This window comes from Canis lupus, chromosome 33 (assembly GCF_048164855.1).
Source record: "Canis lupus baileyi chromosome 33, mCanLup2.hap1, whole genome shotgun sequence".
Classification (NCBI taxonomy): domain Eukaryota; kingdom Metazoa; phylum Chordata; class Mammalia; order Carnivora; family Canidae; genus Canis; species Canis lupus.
This window is the reverse complement of record NC_132870.1, coordinates 4,150,086-4,169,614: the sequence shown is the minus strand read 5'-3', so window position 1 is coordinate 4,169,614 and position 19,529 is coordinate 4,150,086.

Sequence of the window (19,529 nt, the reverse complement as noted above, 5' to 3'; positions counted from 1 at the left end):
TGTTTTTCTGCCTTCGTGGATGTATCTTGCAAGAAGTTACTGTGGCCGAGTTCAAAAAGGGTGTTGCCTGTGTTCTCCTCTAGGATTTTGATGGAATCTTGTCTCACATTTAGATCTTTCATCCATTTTGAGTTTATCTTTGTGTCTGGTGCAAGAGAGTGGTCTAGTTTCATTCTTCTGCATGCGGATGTCCAATTTTCCCAGCACCATTTATTGAAGAGACTGTCTTTCTTCCAGTGGAGAGTCTTTCCTCCTTTATCAAATATTAGTTGACCATAAGGTTGAGGGTCCACTTCTGGATTCTCTATTCTGTTCCATTGATCTATGTGTCTGTTTCTGTGCCAGTACCACACTGTCTTGATGACCACAGCTTTGTAGTCCAACCTGAAATCTGGCATTGTGATGCCCCCAGCTATGGTTTTCTTTTTTAAAATTCCCCTGGCTATTCGGGGTCTTTTCTGATTCCACACGAATCTTAAAATAATTTGTTCTAACTCTCTGAAGAAAGTCCATGGTATTTTGATAGGGATTGCATTGAACGTGTAAATTGCCCTGGGTAACATTGACATTTTCACAATATTAATTCTGCCAATCCATGAGCATGGCATATTTTTCCATCGCTTTGTGTCTTCCTCAATTTCTTTCAGAAGTGTTCCATAGTTCCAATAAACCATCGTTAGGTTTATTCCTAGGTATCTTATGCTTTTGGGTGCAATTGTAAATGGGATTGACTCCTTAATTTCTCTTTCTTCAGTCTCATTGTTAGTGTATAGAAATGTCACTGATTTCTGGGCATTGATTTTGTATCCTGCCACGCTACCAAATTGCTGTATGAGTTCTAGCAATCTTGGGGTGGAGGCTTTTGGGTTTTCTATGTAGAGTATCATGTCATCGGCGAAGAGGGAGAGTTTGACTTCTTTTTTGTCAATTTGAATGCTTTTAATGTCTTTTTGTTGTCTGATTACTGAGGCTAGGACTTCCAGTACTATGTTGAATAGCAGTGGTGAGAGTGGACATTCCTGTCTTGTTCCTGATCTTAGGGGAAAGGCTCCCAGTGCTTCCCCATTGAGAATGATATTTCCTGTGGGCTTTTTGTAGATGGCTTTTAAGATGTTGGGGAATGTTCCCTCTATCCCTACACTCTGAACAGTTTGATCAGGAATGGATGCTGTATTTTGTCAAATGCTTTCTCTGCATCTAATGAGAGGATCACATGGTTCTTGGTTTTTCTCTTGCTGATATGATGAATCATATTGATTGCTTTACGAGTGCTGAACCAGCCTTGTGTCCCGGGGATAAATCCTACTTGGTCATGGTGAATAATTTTCTTAATGTACTGTTGGATCCTATTGGCTAGTATCTTGTTGAGAATTTTTGCATCCATGTTCTTCAGGGATATTGGTCTGTAATTCTCCTTTTTGGTGGGGTCTTTGTCTGGTTTTGGAATTAAGGTGATGCTGGCCTCATAGAACGAGTTTGGAAGTACTCCATCTCTTTCTTTCTTTCCAAACAGCTTTAGTAGAATAGGTATGGTTTCTTCTTTAAACGTTTGATAGAATTCCTCTGGGAAGCCATCTGGCCCTGGACTTTTGTGTCTTGGGAGGTTTTTGATGACGGCTTCAATTTCCTCCCCGGTTATTGGCCTGTTCAGGTTTTCTATTTCTTCCTGTTCCAGTTTTGGTAGTTTGTGGCTTTCCAGGAATGCGTCCATTTCTTCTAGATTGCCTAATTTATTGGCATATAGCAGTTCATAATATGTTTTTAAAATCGTTTGTAGTTCCTTGGTGTTGGTAGTGATCTTTCCTTTCTCATTCATGATTTTATTACTTTGAGTCTTCTCTCTCTTCTTTTTAATAAGGCTGCCTAATGGTTTATCTATCTTATTAATTCTTTCAAAGAACCAATTCCTGGTTTTGTTGATCTGTTCCACAGTTCTTCTGGTCTCAATTTCATTGAGTTCTGCTTGAATCTTAATTAACTCTCTTCTTCTTCTGGGTGTAGGATCTATTTGCTGTTTTTTCTCTAGCTCCTTTAGGTGTAAGGTTAGCTTTTGTATTTGAGTTCTTTCCAGTTTTTGAATGGATGCTTGTATTGCGATGTATTTCCCCCTCAGGACTGCTTTTGCTGCATCCCAAAGATTTTGAACGGTTGTATCTTCATTCTCATTAGTTTCCATGAATCTTTTTAATTCTTCCTTAATTTCTTGGTTGACCCTTTCATCTTTTAGCAGGATGGTCCTTAACCTCCACGTGTTTGAGGTCCTTCCAAACTTCTTGTTGTGATTTAGTTCTAATTTCAAGGCATTTTGGTCTGAGAATATGCAGGGGACGATCCCAATCTTTTGGTATCGGTTCAGACCCGATTTGTGACCCAGTATGTGGTCTATTCTGGAGAAAGTTCCATGTGCACTTGAGAAGAATGTGTATTCAGTTGAGTTTGATATTTATTTATTTTTTATTTATTTATGATAGTCACACAGAAAGAGAGAGAGGGGCAGAGACACAGGCAGAGGGAGAAGCAGGCTCCATGCACCAGGAGCCCGACTTGGGATTCGATCCTGGGTCTCCAGGATCATGCCCTGGGCCAAAGGCAGGCGCTAAACCGCTGTGCCACCCAGGGATCCCAGTTGAGTTTGTATGTAAAGTTCTGTAGATATCTGTGAAATCCATCTGGTCCAGTGTATCATTTAAAGCTCTCATTTCTTTGGAGATGTTTTGCTTAGAAGACCTATCGAGGGTAGAAAGAGCTAGATTGAAGTCACCAAGTATAAGTGTATTATTATCTAAGTATTTCTTCACTTTGGTTATTAATTGGTTTAAATATTTGGCAGCTCCCACATTCGGGGCATATATATTGAGGATTGTTAAGTCCTCCTGTTGGACAGATCCTTTACATATGATATAGTGTCCCTCTTCATCTCTCACTACAGTCTTCAGGGTAAATTTTAGTTCATCTGATATAAGGATGGCTACCCCTGCTTTCTTTTGAGGACCATTTGAATGGTAAATGGTTCTCCAACCTTTTATGTTCAGGCTGTAGGTGTCCTTCTGTCTAAAATGAGTCTCTTGTAGACAACAAATAGATGGGTCCTGCTTTTTATCCAGTCTGAAACCCTGCACCTTTTGATGGGGTCATTAAGCTCGTTCACGTTCAGAGTTACTATTGAAAGATATGAGTTTAGTGTCATCATGATATCTATTCAGTCCTTGTTTTTGTGGATTGTTGCACTGAACTTCTTCTTAAAGGGGAATTTTAAGAGTTCCCCTTAAAATTTCTTGCAGAGCTGGCTTGGAGGTCACATATTCTTTCAGTTCCTGCCTGTCTTGGAAGCTCTTTATCTCTCCTTCCATTCTGAATGAGAGCCTTGCTGGATAAAGTATTCTTGGTTGCATGTTCTTCTCATTTAGGACCCTGAATATATCCTGCCAGCCCTTTCTGGCCTGCCAGGTCTCTGTGGAGAGGAGAGGTCTGCTGTTACCCTAATAGTCCTCCCCATAAAAGTCAGGGATTTCTTGTCTCTTGCTGCTTTAAGGATCTTCTCTTTATCTTTGGAATTTGCAAGCTTAACTATTAAATGTCAAGGTGTTGAACAGTTTTTATTGATTTTAGGGGGGATCTCTCTGTCTCCTGGATCTGAATGCCTGTTTCCCTTCCCAGATTAGGAAAGTTTTCAGCTTTGATTTGTTCAAATACATATTCTGGCCCTCTGTCCCTTTCGGCGCCCTTGGGAACCCCAATTAAACGTAGGTTTTTCTTCCTCAGGCTGTCGTTTATTTCCCTTAATCTATCTTCATGGTCTTTTAATTGTCTCTTTTTTCCTCAGTTTCCCTCTTTGCCATCAACTTGTCTTCTATGTCACTCACTCGTTCTTCCACCTCGTTAACCCTCGTTGTTAGGACTTCTAGTTTGGATTGCATCTCATTCAATTGATTTTTAATTTCTGCCTGATTGGATCTAAATTCTGCAGTCATGAAGTCTCTTGAGTCCTTTATGCTTTTTTCTAGAGCCACCAGTAGCTGTATAATAGTGCTTCTGAATTGGCTTTCTGACATTGAATTGTAATCCAGATTTTGTAACTCTGTGGGAGAGAGGACTGTTTCTGATTCTTTCTTTTGAGGTGAGGTTTTCCTTCTAGTCATTTTGCTCAGTGCAGAGTGGCCAAAAACAAGTTGTATTGGGAAAGGGAGAAAAACAAAGAAGAGAAAGAGGGAAAGAAAAAGAAGAGAAAAAAAGAAAAAAGAGAAGAAAAAGAGAAAAGAAAGAAAAAGAAAAAAGGGGGGAAGCAAACGGAAATCAAAAAGCAAAAAAAAAAAAAAAAAAAAAAAAAAACCAAAAAACACGGGGGAGTATCTTTTGATTCTGTATACTTTAAGTCCCTTGACTTCCCCTGGAACTTGTCCGTCTAGCTGGTCTTCTGGGGAAGGGGCCTGTTGTGCTGATTTTCAGGTGTTAGCACTTGGGGGAGCTGCTCTGCACCCTGCCTGGTGCAGGGCTCAGTGGGGGTTGTTTACCCCGTGAGGCCCCAGGAGGAACAACCGCAGTGGCGGCGCCAGCTCTGCAGCCCTAGAGTCAGCTCCTGCAGTAGCTCCAGAGCTCTCCGTCTCCAGGGCCTGGAGGCTCCAGGGCAGGGCCGCTGATCTGCTCAGCTCGGGGCAGGAGCGTCCTTGCTGTCCTGGTCCTCCCGGCCTCAGCCTGTCCCGGGGAGGCCGGATCCTGGGCTGTGTCCCCGCGCCCTGTACCCCGGTCTGCGCTGTTGGATTCACGCTCCCGCCCCGCAGCCCCCTCCGCGGAGCTGCCCCTGAGCCCCCCCCGAGCTGCTCCCGGAGCCGTGCAGCCCCCTCTACGGAGCCGCCGCCCGAGCCTAAACCTCTTGCCTTAAAGTCACTGAAATATACTTCAATGCAACATGTCACTCCCTTCTCGAATCTATGAACATTTTGCCTTTGTTGAACATTATGTTCTACTCTTTCCCTGGCTAATTCCTACTCATATTTCTGATATTATCCCTCAGATCACTTTAAAAAAAAATTATTTATTTATTTTAGAGAGAGAGTGAGTGTGCCCACATGGGGTGGGAGGGAAGGGAGAGAACCCTCAAGTGAACTCCCCACTGAAGCCAGAGCTGAACATGTGGCTCAATCCCAGGACTTTGGGATCATGATGATCTGCGCCAAATCAAGAGTTGGACAATTGACTGACTGAGCCATTCATGTGCCTCTCTCAGAGCATTTTCTAAATGTAGCCTTCACTGGCCCTAAAGGCCTGGTTGGATACCCTTTCCCATATGCTTCGAAAGCATGTGTGCTTTCTTCACCAGAGGGCCTTGCATACTGCATTGAGATTCCTAACTACTTGTACGGTATTAAGCCAGGAATTTTGTCTTTTTAACCATTGTATCCTCAGGTTTATATTTTCCAGATCTCTCTCAGTTCCCCTATGCACTTTGGCTCCATCGAGGTGCACTATCCAGAGCTTGGTGAACTCACCCTTATTATTCCTCCTCTCTCCATTACTTTCCCTTGAAATCACCCATATTTCCCCAAATCTCACTTGTTCTTCTAAGATTTGCTCATTTGCCACCCTGTCCGAACACTTCCCTGGTTACAAAGTGCAGAACTCCTTGGAGGCTTTGTAACAACTAGGTAACATTTAACTGGACTTGTATGTTGTATGCATTTTTGATAGTCTTCTCTTTCTTATAGCACATAGGGAAAGACTATATATTATGCATCTGTGTATTCTTAATTCCTACCTCTTAACACCCGTACCATGAAATAAATGTTTGATGTATAAATAAATGCATTTATTTATACTAATCTCCAGCTTTAGAAATTCACATGTCAGGTATTCTAATCTCTGTCTTGGTGTTTCTCTTCCTGGTATGCTTTCTCTTTTCCCCGCTCTGAAACCCATCTGTCCTATTCCTGGTTTACCTCCTTAAAGAGACATTTCAAATATATCCTCCAGGAAAGCTTTCATGAACTCACCTGCCACATTCTGACTTCTTCCCCACTCTCCTTTTCCTATATGCTTCTTTAGTATTTTATACTGTATTATATTATATATTATATTATATTATATTATATTATATTATTATACCATATTTCTTTATTTTATTGCATATTACTTTGTGGGTGTTAGCATATCATGTTGCTTATTTTTAGGTTATTTCAAAGATATTTATTTTGTCTCCTAAAACAGCTGCTAAGTCCTAGACAGAAGCTTTCCAATAAGAGTCTCTGTTATGATGGACATAGTCTGTCTCTGTGCTATGCAGCAGAATACTCACTAGCCATACATAGCTATTGAGTACTTGAAAAGTGGCTAGTGTAACTAAGGAACTAAAATTTCAGTTTTATTTAATTTTAATTAATTTATTTTATTTTTTTTTCTTTTTTTTTTATTTTTTATTTTTTTATTGGTGTTCAATTTACTAACATACAGAATAACACCCAGTGCCCGTCACCCATTCACTCCCACCCCCCGCCCTCCTCCCCTTCTACCACCCCTAGTTCGTTTCCCAGAGTTAGCAGTCTTTACGTTCTGTCTCCCTTTCTGATATTTCCCACACATTTCTTCTCCCTTCCCTTGTTTTCCCTTTCACTATTATTTATATTCCCCAAATGAATGAGAACATATAATGTTTGTCCTTCTCCGACTGACTTACTTCACTCAGCATAATACCCTCCAGTTCCATCCACGTTGAAGCAAATGGTGGGTATTTGTCATTTCTAATAGCTGAGTAATATTCCATTGTATACATAAACCACATCTTCTTTATCCATTCATCTTTCGTTGGACACCGAGGCTCCTTCCACAGTTTGGCTATCGTGGCCATTGCTGCTAGAAACATCGGGGTGCAGGTGTCCCGGCGTTTCATTGCATTTGTATCTTTGGGGTAAATCCCCAACAGTGCAATTGCTGGGTCATAGGGCAGGTATATTTTTAACTGTTTGAGGAACCTCCACACAGTTTTCCAGAGTGGCTGCACCAGTTCACATTCCCACCAACAGTGTAGGAGGGTTCCCTTTTCTCTGCATCCTCTCCAACATTTGTTGTTTCCTGCCTTGTTAATTTTCCCCATTCTCACTGGTGTGAGGTGGTATCTCATTGTAGTTTTGATTTGTATTTCCCTGATGGCAAGTGATGCAGAGCATTTTCTCATATGCATGTTGGCCATGTCTATGTCTTCCTCTGTGAGATTTCTGTTCATGTCTTTTGCCCATTTCATGATTGGATTGTTTGTTTCTTTGGTGTTGAGTTTAATAAGTTCTTTATAGATCTTGGAAACTAGCCCTTTATCTGATATGTCATTTGCAAATATCTTCTCCCATTCTGTAGGTTGTCTTTGAGTTTTGTTGACTGTATCCTTTGCTGTGCAAAAGCTTCTTATCTTGATGAAGTCCCAATAGTTCATTTTTGCTTTTGTTTCTTTTGCCTTCGTGGATGTATCTTGCAAGAAGTTACTATGGCCGAGTTCAAAAAGGGTGTTGCCTGTGTTCTTCTCTAGGATTTTGATGGAATCTTGTCTCACATTTAGATCTTTCATCCATTTTGAGTTTATCTTTGTGTATGGTGAAAGGGAGTGGTCTAGTTTCATTCTTCTGCATGTGGATGTCCAATTTTCCCAGCACCATTTATTGAAGAGACTGTCTTTCTTCCAATGGATAGTCTTTCCTCCTTTATCGAATATTAGTTGCCCATAAAGTTCAGGGTCCACTTCTGGATTCTCTATTCTGTTCCACTGATCTATGTGTCTGTTTTTGTGCCAGTACCACACTGTCTTGATGACCACAGCTTTGTAGTACAACCTGAAATCTGGCATTGTGATGCACCCAGATATGGTTTTCTTTTTTAAAATTCCCCTGGCTATTCGGGGTCTTTTCTGATTCCACACAAATCTTAAAATAATTTGTTCTAACTCTCTGAAGAAAGTCCATGGTATTTTGATAGGGATTGCATTAAACGTGTATATTGCCCTGGGTAACATTGACATTTTCACAATATTAATTCTGCCAATCCATGAGCATGGAATATTTTTCCATCTCTTTGTGTCTTCCTCAATTTCTTTCATAAGTGTTCTATAGTTTTGAGGGTATAGATCCTTTACATCTTTGGTGAGGTTTATTCCTAGGTATCTTATGCTTTTGGGTGCAATTGTAAATGGGATTGACTCCTTAATTTCTCTTTCTTCTGTCTCATTGTTAGTGTATAGAAATGCCACTGACTTCTGGGCATTGATTTTGTATCCTGCCACGCTACCGAATTGCTGTATGAGTTCTAGCAATCTTGGGGTGGAGACTTTTGGGTTTTCTATGTAGAGTATCATGTCATCGGCGAAGAGAGAGAGTTTGACTTCTTCTTTGCCAATTTGAATGCCTTTAATGTCTTTTTGTTGTCTGATTGCTGAGGCTAGGACTTCCAGTACTATGTTGAATAGCAGTGGTGAGAGTGGACATCCCTGTCTTGTTCCTGATCTTAGGGGAAAGGCTCCCAGTGCTTCCCCATTGAGAATGATATTTGCTGTGGGCTTTTCATAGATGGCTTTTAAGATGTCGAGGAATGTTCCCTCTATCCCTACACTTTGAAGAGTTTTGATCAGGAATGGATGCTGTATTTTGTCAAATGCTTTCTCTGCATCCAATGAGAGGATCATATGGTTCTTGGTTTTTCTCTTGCTGATATGATGAATCACATTGATTGTTTTACGGGTGTTGAACCAGCCTTGTGTCCCAGGGATAAATCCTACTTGGTCATGGTGAATAATTTTCTTAATGTACTGTTGGATCCTATTGGCCAGTATCTTGTTGAGAATTTTTGCATCCATGTTCATCAGGGATATTGGTCTGTAATTCTCCTTTTTGGCGGGGTCTTTGTCTGGCTTTGGAATTAAGGTGATGCTGGCTTCATAGAACGAATTTGGAAGTACTCCATCTCTTTCTATCTTTCCAAACAGCTTTAGGAGAATAGGTATGATTTCTTCTTTAAACGTTTGATAAAATTCTCCTGGGAAGCCATCTGGCCCTGGACTCTTGTGTCTTGGGAGGTTTTTGATGACTGCTTCAATTTCCTCCCTGGTTATTGGCCTGTTCAGGTTTTCTATTTCTTCCTGTTCCAGTTTTGGTAGTTTGTGGCTTTCCAGGAATGCGTCCATTTCTTCTAGATTGCCTAATTTATTGGCGTAGAGCTGTTCATAATATGTTTTTAAAATCGTTTGTATTTCCTTGGTGTTGGTAGTGATCTCTCCTTTCTCATTCATGATTGTATTAATTTGAGTCTTCTCTCTCTTCTTTTTAATAAGGCTGGCTAATGGTTTATCTATCTTATTAATTCTTTCAAAGAACCAACTCCTGGTTCTGTTGATCTGTTCCACAGTTCTTCTGGTCTCGATTTCGTTGAGTTCTGCTCGAATCTTTATTATCTCCCTTCTTCTCTTGGGTGTAGGATCTATTTGCTGTTTTTTCTCTAGCTCCTTTATGTGTAAGGTTAGCTTTTGTATTTGAGTTCTTTCCAGTTTTTGAATGGATGCTTGTATTGCGATGTATTTCCCCCTTAGGACTACTTTTGCTGCATCCCAAAGATTTTGAACGGTTGTATCTTCATTCTCATTAGTTTCTATGAATCTTTTTAATTCTTCCTTAATTTCCTGGTTGACCCTTTTATCTTTTAGCAGGATGGTCCTTAACCTCCATGTGTTTGAGGTCCTTCCAAACTTCTTGTTGTGATTTAGTTCTAATTTCAAGGCATTATGGTCCGAGAATATGCAGGGGACAATCCCAATCTTTTGGTATCGGTTCAGACCCGATTTGTGACCCAATATGTGGTCTATTCTGGAGAAAGTTCCATGTGCGCTTGAGAAGAATGTGTATTCAGTTGAGTTTGGATGTAAAGTTCTGTAGATATCTGTGAAATCCATCTGGTCCAGTGTATCATTTAAAGCTCTCGTTTCTTTGGAGATGTTTTGCTTAGAAGACCTATCAAGTATAGAAAGAGCTAGATTGAAGTCACCAAGTATAAGTGTATTATTATCTAAGTATTTCTTCACTTTGGTTAATAATTGATTTATATATTTGGCAGCTCCCACATTCGGAGCATATATATTGAGGATTGTTAAGTCCTCTTGTTGAATAGATCCTTTAAGTATGATATAGTGTCCCTCTTCATCTCTCACTACAGTCTTTGGGGTAAATTTTAGTTTATCTGATATAAGGATGGCTACCCCTGCTTTCTTTTGAGGACCATTCGAATGGTAAATGGTTCTCCAACCTTTTATTTTCAGGCTGTAGGTGTCCTTCTGTCTAAAATGAGTCTCTTGTAGACAGCAAATAGATGGGTCCTGCTTTTTTATCCAGCCTGAAACCCTGCGCCTTTTGATGGGGTCATTAAGCCCGTTCACATTCAGAGTTACTATTGAGAGATATGAGTTTAGTGTCATCATGATATCTATTCAGTCTTTGTTTTTGTGGACTGTTCCACTGAACTTCTTCTTAAAGGGGAATTTTAAGAGGCCCCCTTAAAATTTCTTGCAGAGCTGGTTTGGAGGTCACATATTCTTTTAGTTGCTGCCTGTCTTGGAAGCTCTTTATCTCTCCTTCCATTTTGAATGAGAGCCTTGCTGGATAAAGTATTCTTGGTTGCATGTTCTTCTCCTTTAGGACCCTGAATATATCCTGCCAGCCCTTTCTGGCCTGCCAGGTCTCTGTGGAGAGGTCTGCTGTTACCCTAATACTCCTCCCCATAAAAGTCAGGGATTTCTTGTCTCTTGCTGCTTTAAGGATCTTCTCCTTATCTTTGGAATTTGCAAGCTTCACAATTAAATGTCGAGGTGTTGAACGGTTTTTATTGATTTTAGGGGGGGATCTCTCTATTTCCTGGATCTGAATGCCTGTTTCCCTTCCCAGATTAGGAAAGTTTTCAGCTAGAATTTGTTCAAATACATATTCTGGCCCTCTGTCCCTTTCGGCGCCCTCGGGAACCCCAATTAAACGTAGGTTTTTCTTCCTCAGGCTGTCGTTTATTTCCCTTAATCTATCTTCATGGTCTTTTAATTGTTTGTCTCTTTTTTCCTCAGTTTCCCTCTTTGCTATCAACTTGTCTTCTAGGTCACTCACTCGTTCTTCCACCTCGTTAACCCTCGTCGTTAGGACTTCTAGTTTGGATTGCATCTCATTCAATTGATTTTTAATTTCTGCCTGATTAGCTCTAAATTCTGCAGTCATGAAGTCTCTTGAGTCCTTTATACTTTTTTCTAGAGCCACCAGTAGCTGTATAATAGTGCTTCTGAATTGGCTTTCTGACATTGAATTGTAATCCAGATTTTGTAACTCTGTGGGAGAGAGGACTGTTTCTGATTCTTTCTTTTGAGGTGAGGTTTTCCTTCTAGTCATTTTGCTCAGTGCAGAGTGGCCAAAAGCAAGTTGTATTGGGAAAAAGAGAAAAAGAGAGGAGAGAAAGAAGGAAAGAAAAGAGAAAGAGAAAAAAAAAAGGGAAGAAAAAGAAAAAAAAAAAAAACGAAAAAAGAAAAAAAAAAAAAGAAGAAGAAAAAGAGAAAGAAAAGAAAGGAGAAAAAAAAGGGGGGTGGGGGAAGGAAACAAATCAAAAAGCAAAACAAAACAAAAACAAACAAACAAAAAAAGAACCACCGGGGAGTATCTTCTGATTCTGTGTACTTTAAGTCCCTTGGCTTCTCCTGGAAGTTGTCGGTCTAGCTGGTGTTCTGGGGGAGGGGCCTGTTGTGCTGATTTTCAGGTGTTAGCAGTTGGGGGAGCTGCTGTGCCCCTGCCTGGTGCAGGGCTCGGTGGGGGTTGTTTACTCCGTGAGGCCGCAGGAGGAACAGCCCCAGTGGCGGGGCAGCTCTGGAAACCTGGGTTCAGCTCCGGCAGGAACTCTGTCTGCAGGGCCTGGAGGCTCCGGGGCGGGGCCGCTGATCTGCTCAGCTGGGGCAGGAGCGTCCTTGGGGTCCTGGTCCCTCCCGGCCTCTGCCTGTCCCGGGGGAGGCGGGATCCTGGGCTGTGTCCCGGCGCCCTGTGCTCCGGAGCCTGCGCTGGTGGATTCGCGCTCCCGCCCCGCAGCCCCCTCCGCGGAGCCGCCGCCCGAGCCCCTCCGAGCTGCTCCTGGAACCGCGCAGCCCCCTCCGCACGGAGCCTCTTCCTCTGCCCGAGCCCGGCCGAGCTGCTCCCGGGGCCGCGCAGCCCCCTCCGCGGAGCCGCCGCCCGAGCCCCTTCAGCTGCTCCGGGTCCCGCCGGGTCCCGCCGTGCGCGCTGCAGCCCTTAGGGAGCTCGGCGCACTCTCCTGGGCGCGCAGTTGCTGTTACTGTCCCCGGGAGCCCGAGGGCATCCCCGCCCTCCTGGGTCCTGCTCCACCTCCCCGCGAGCCCCTTTCCGCCCGGGAAGGTCGGTGCAGCTCCTGCGTCTCCGGGACGGGGCTCTCCTGTCCTGGGGACACTCGCCCCGGCCTCAGCCCGGCTCCTCGCGGGCCCCTCCCCCTTGGAGGCCTTTTGTGTCTTTACTTCTTTTTCCCCGTCTTCCTACCTTGATAGATGCGCGAACTCTTCTCACTGTCGCATTCCAGCTGGTCTCTCTTTAAATCTCAGGCCGAATTCATAGATTTTCAGGATAATTTGAAGGTTTTCTAGGTAGTTTGGTGGAGACAGGTGATTTGGAGACCCTACTCTTCCGCCATCTTGCTCCTCCCTCAATTTTAATTAATTTAAATATAAATAACAACATGTAGCTAGAGGCTACAACATTGGGCAATGCAGCTTTCAATGCCAAAGAGAGAATATTTTAAATTATTACTCTTCCCTAATGAGTCTGGTACCTAACAGGAAGCAATGGCTCATGTTTATAAAGTATTTTATAATAAATATATACAATACAATGAAGCACAGAAGTCTACTGAAGTTTCAGAATTACAGTTTGGTGTAGGTAAGATAGATATTATTAAACCCATTTTTGAAATATGGTAACCGAGGGTAATTGACTTATGCAAGGCCCTATGGAAACCACTGGCAGATTCGAATTTCCCCCTTTAAAAAAATAAAATAATCCTTTTTAATGTTCTATTGACACTCAAAGTCTATCGATAAATAGAATTATTAAAATAAGAATTTATTCAGATGACAGAATCTTCATTAACTGGTCACTTATTTTGACATTCAAAAAATATCTGTTGGACCTCGGCAATGAGTCAAGTATGTTACAAACACCACAAGAAAGTGGTGAATTTGTGAATCCTTGCTCAGAAAGGGCTGACTGTGTGTGGTTCAGGGAGTGGTGGTGAGTGACAGTGAGTAAGCAAATAAGTAAGTAAATAAATGAATGCTGATGGCAAAAGATGCTCTGAATAATATAAGTTGGGTGGTGAGGTGGAGAGTAATTGGGGAAGTCTCTTTCAGGTAAGGTTACTAGAGAGTTCTCAGAGAATAGAAGATGTGAATTGAGATCTAAAGGATGGAAAGAGCTGGAAATTAATTCTAAGAGAAGGAACAGCAAATCCTGAGGCTGAGAAGGACTGATGAACTTGAGAGGAGGCTAATGTGGCTACAGCATGGTGAATGGGGCAGAGGCTATCTTAGTCTGCTCAGGGTGCCATAACAATACACAGATGGGGTGGCTTCGACAGTAGAAACTTATTTTCTCACAGTTTTGGAGGCTGGAGGTCTGAGATCAGGGTGCCAGGAGGGTCAAGTTCTGGTGAGAACTCTTTTCTTGCCTTGCAGATCTTTTTTCACATGGGTCTTCCTTGGTACATGTTCATGAAAACAGAGAAGGAGAGAGAGAGAGGGAGGGAGATCTCTTCAATACATCAATTTTGGTTTACAATACAGTTTTGGTATACAATAGTGTCCATAGCAGGGCCATATTATAAAATGAGATTAGAAAGAAAAGTGGACTTCTGTTATGTAGTGCCTGGTAAGGAATTTGGATTTTATTTTTTTAATTTTATTTATTTATTTATTTATTGAATTTGGATTTTATTTAGAGAGTAAAGGAATGACATATAAACATGGGAAAATCTTTAGTATTAATTCAGCTTTCTTTCAGCTTCTGAAAAGTGTATTCATCCAATGGACATTTATTAGTTTCTATATAAGAGACAGTATGCCAAGCTCTAAGATGGCAAGGATCAATCTTGTTATAGATTACCACAGAGGAGCTCACAACTGAGAAAGCACACAGTAAAAAATCAACTCATGGGAAAGCAAAGTCTTTCTAACAAAGGGTTTGGGAACAACTTTGACTTCTATCTCACAATATACAGAAAAATTAATTGGAGGTGGACTATAGACATTAATGTAGAAACTAAAGCTACAAAGCTTATAGAAGTAACATGAGCATATCTTCATGACCTTTGGGATAGGCAAAGAGTTCTTAGGACAAATACATATAATGCATCAATTGCTAATGAGTTATAATATACAATATAATACAATATTATTACAATTAAATACAATAGAAAATATACAACATAATATAATAATTGAAAATTGGGCTTCATCAAAATTAATAAAAACTTTGCTTATGAAAAGACACTTAAAAATGAAAAGGCAAGCAATATACTAGAAGAAAATATTTACAATGCATTAATCTGATAAAGGATTGTATTCACCATATATAAAAAAGTCTTACAACTAGGCCATAAAGGCTGGGCAAACAGACACAATAAAAAAGATATATGAATGGTCAATAAATGCATAAGAAGATGTTCATCATTAGTCATTGGGACAATGCAATTTCCCTGTACTCACTAGAATTGCTAGAACAAAAGAGATAGGCGATACTAAATGTTGGTGGTGTTTTAGAATAGGACAACTCTCACATTTCCAGTGGGATTGTAAAATGGTACAACCAATTTAGTAGATCCTGATACAGTTAAATATACACTTACTGTATAACCTAGCAATTCTACTCCCTTGTATTTACCCAACATATATAAAAACATGTATTCAACAAACACTTGTACATTCATGCTTGTAGTATCTTTGTTCATAACAGCCAATAACTGGAAATAATCAAGTGTCCATCCACGGAAGAATGTGTTATATTCCACAACCTATGTTATGTTCATTTGATGGAAAAATAGTAACAAAAATACTAAAACATTCAACATCATGGATGAATCACAAAAATATCATGCCGAGTAGAAGAAAACAGCATGAAAGAGTACATACAGTGTGATTGTGTTTATATGCACAAATTCAAGAAAAATTAATTTGTAGTGATGAAAACTGTGAAACAAAGTTCCAGGACAGGGGTTGAGGATGGTTCCAGGGAGTGGTGAAGATGATCGACTAGAAAGGAAATCTTCAGGAGGTAAGAGAAATCTACATCTTGAGTGGATGATGGTTACGTAAGCATGTCATTTGTCAAAAGTCATCCAATTCCACACATAAGCTCTGCACACTCTACTGTGTATAAAATATATAAAATTTAAAAATAAACTTCCTAGTAACATGTGATGAGTAATAAGAGGGAAATGCGCAGAAGGGAATAATGATGCCTCAGTATCTGATTGAAATGAAAAGGAATCAGGAATGAAGTATACAACTGAATCCAACTCATTCGGGAACCCATGTTGGGCCCAGATACAGGACTGGACTGATTTGACAATTATATTTCACTGTACCAGGGACATGGGCCAGGTGCAATGTCTAGGTAGTTCTGCCTTTTCTTCCCATCTGTTAAGTACAAACAGATACTCCATTAACTACCAGGAGGTTCTGGTCTTAAGAACAAGGTAGATGAAAACTTGTGATGAGATATAAATGCTCCATCAGTAGCATCCATTGACTTTGTCAGGTCCTGAGTTTGAGCTCTGCTGGAAGGGTGGAGAATTTTCCATTTTGGAACTCATTTATGTTGTTCTGTTGCAGCCTGAGAGTGCTAAGCTCCAGGGCACAGGGCAAGTCTCAGCTGTGCAGTCTTATTATTAAGGACAGGACAGGCTATTCAGCTGTAGTCACTTTGGGAAGGGTGGGGATGTACATTTTTTATGTGTTCCCTTGTCAATTTTAAGTACATGCGTGAGGCCCCGTGGATGAATACTAGCTTTAAGTTCAAAATCAAAATGAGACAAATTAAAATTAAAAATTCCAAGATATCAGGTTAAAATATTTTCAGCTTTTTTAGAAAGATGCTGGAAAATAAAGATGAACTCTGCACAAGGGAAACCAACCATCCTCTCCTCCTTGCTCCTTTCTCCCTCTTCCTCAAGCACCGATGCACTTTTGCATATAATATTTAATATAATTCTTGTAATGACTTTGAAATGTGGGGTGTCAAATCTTTACTGATCAAAAAAACAAAACTCCACATTTCAAAAGATTAACTTGCCCAAATTTGCATGGTTAGAAAGTGTTGATGACACTTGCATTTGACCCCTTATCTATTTACCTGCAGAGCTGTGAGTTTTTCTACCTAAAAGACACACTTTAAACACAGAATTTGTTCCAGGCCTATTTGTGTTTAGATAGATTGCTAATCCACAAACTGAAATTTCAGGCATTTGAAGAAGCTATTTGTGAAGACAGTTTGGGGTGATGACTCCTCATATGACCTACATGGTGACCGCTTGTTTCCAGTCTTGTAAGGCTGGTGCTGTTGCATGTGGAGCCTAAGCAATGGAGGATTGGAGGCTACCAATCTTATTTTCCCTATATTTAAAATCAAGGCATTGAACCTGTTGATTTTTAAGATCTTTTCCTACAAAACATTTCCTTTTCTATTCTGTAATATATTATGCCTATATATTTTTGTGTTTCTTAATAGGATGGGAAATAGGATGGACTCATTATTTCATTTGCTCATCTCTCTTTCCATTCCACAATATTTATTGAGAACCTACAAAGTGCCAGTCACTCTGTTGACTCAGGTGTAGCAAAGATAAAGCAAAGGTGTATCTAAATAAATAAATAGAGCACAGTGCCCACCCTCGGAGAGATAGATCATTGCATACAGTTGGATAAAGCTATACAGTACAGAAGGCTGGTATCATTCTCATGGGTAACATTCTTCTCAGAAATGACAGATGACAACTGGTCTTCTTTTCATCACGAAATGTACAAAAGGTCCATTTACTTCACAAGCCAACAGCACACACCCCTCTATCACTTATCCTTTGTGTAACTTCCTCAGAACCAGGAATGGTTTTTTTTTTCTTTTTCTTCTTCCTTTTTTTTTTTAAAACCATAAATGAATAATACAGGAGACAACCAATAGCCAGTTTATACTCCCTGCTATCCTTCTAAAGCTTCATAGCCCAAAATAAAGGTGCTGCGGAGGTGGAGAACCCAATTTCCATTCCAAGTTTCACACAGTGGGTTTCAGTCAATTAAAATTTCTGTTCCTAAGATACAGTTGCTTATGGAGGCAAGTAGCACCCACATTTTCTGAAAACAGTGATCTTGGCCTAGAGGAACGGTCTTCCCCCAATATCTGTCTGCTGAGACCCCAGTCAAAGATTCTGTTCCGTTGCTGCTGCAGGATGTCATAAAGCTGATTTCATCTCCTTGCTCAGGCATCAACTTCCTCTTATTACCTGGGTTTTGACTCCTCTAAGCAACACAACAAACATCTTAGAGGGGAAACAACATGTTTGTCATTCTTTTTATCCTCACTAATGCATTGGAAGGAGGCCATCTGGCTGCCTTTTGGGTAAATCCATTTTATAACAAGATTTTTTGTGTGTGATTCAGTAATTAAACCCCTTTGGATAGAGTTCAAGATGGACCTGCCTTATGCTGAATTTTGCTTTAGAGCAAACTGTTAGTCACAGGTGCCAGTGAATTTATAAATCAGGATGAGAAATCTCTCATAGATTTTAGAAAATTAGTCATCTTCCTGAGTTTCCTTTCACCTTAGGTGCACTCTTCTTCAGAGGTGATCAAGGTGAGAATGTGCTTAGACTGGTCCCTGATCTAACGTGGCTGAGATTGTTATCTGCCATCTATCCTAAATCTAACCTCGTAGGGCTGAAATGTTAAAATGAAGACAGGAGAGTATTAATGTTGTACTCATTGCTATCAACACCATAATAGACTTATCTATTCACTCGTTAATTCAGTAAACATGTACTAGCTGAGGGTACAGGAATAGCTAGAAAAGTTTGTGAGCCCAACCTTCATTATGACATGGTTTATTAGAGACCCAATATTCTTTTTTTTTGTTGTCATTGTTATGTTGGGGCTTCAGTTGACATTACATCACCTATGGAATATTTTCTACGAATAATTTCTTTTGAACAAATTATCTTGCCATGTCTTAACCTCAAAAAAATATAAATCAGTACAAAAGTAGGGTTAAAAATCAAGTGCTTGGCTGTGTTTTTCTTGATATCTTATGGGGAAAAAATTCAGCTTCTTGGCTAATTGTACTCCCTATTTCTTTTGCCATGAGTCATGGAAAGTTAATATTCAGCTTGAGAATTTTCTTCTGGCCACTGATTCCTATGAAAATCCTTTTGCAAAACATCATCAATTTGATCAGACACTATTTGCTTTTCTTCTTGGTTTCTACTTTGCACCCATTTTCTGATTGGTGAGATGAGCCTCTCCTTAGCATGCCTATGTGTTTTCTTAGCTATGATCTAGTTATAATGTCATCCATATCAGCAGCACTGAGAGCTTGTTTGACAAGGAGAGCAACCTTCTATGACAGTTAATTGGGTAACAATTCACTTTTATATCAAGCTAAGTTGTTTGCATCTTTTAAATAGATAATGAGCTTGGAACCTCTCCTCAGGCATAAGAATAGCTTGCTTTGGGAGGAGTAAGCTATTTGAGCTCTTGGCACTTTCCCTCCTTGCGCATAGATTTGCTTTCCTTTTGAGCCCCCATGAATGGTCACTGTGGTCTAGTCTTCTTGAGCAGAGATAGAATGTTCCCAAATTCCTGAAAATTCACCAGATGGTACCAGACTTCAGAAAACAAGTGGTGACTTTGGCCTCCTTGTGGCTTCTGTGCTGACTGACATTTTACCTCCACAAATGGACAGCTGATGCTTGTAGTTAGAAAGAAATGTACTATATGGCTTAGGTCTTGAGTCTGCAAGGACTAAATGGGTAACAGTGGGTTTGGGGACGTAAGACCAATTGTTGAAATTACATCTGGAGTCACACTTGGGAAAGGTTTTCATCTTGCTGTCACTAAGGTTCTTAAAAGCCGCTTAAACAATTGTAATTCACTTTGAAACTTCCTGAAAACAAACTTTATTATGAGATTATTAAGGCATTTTTAGTTCTGGTTGGGTCCCATACTCTAAGAGAAGATTATCTAAGTGAAAGCCAAGACTTGCTACCATTCAGACATGTTTATAGAGGCAAATAACCACAGGTGCAAAAACTTCTCAAGAGCTCACTGAGTTAAAATTAAAAATAGTTTGTTGCAATATTGTGAAATATATTTTTGTCACACATTCCTGTAAGTACTATGACATGATTATTTCAAAGGATTGTCAAACTGATCTTGTGTTCACAGGATTTTTATGTAGTAGTGATTGGGGGGTGGGGGATTGTGGGTTTGGTTCTTCTTG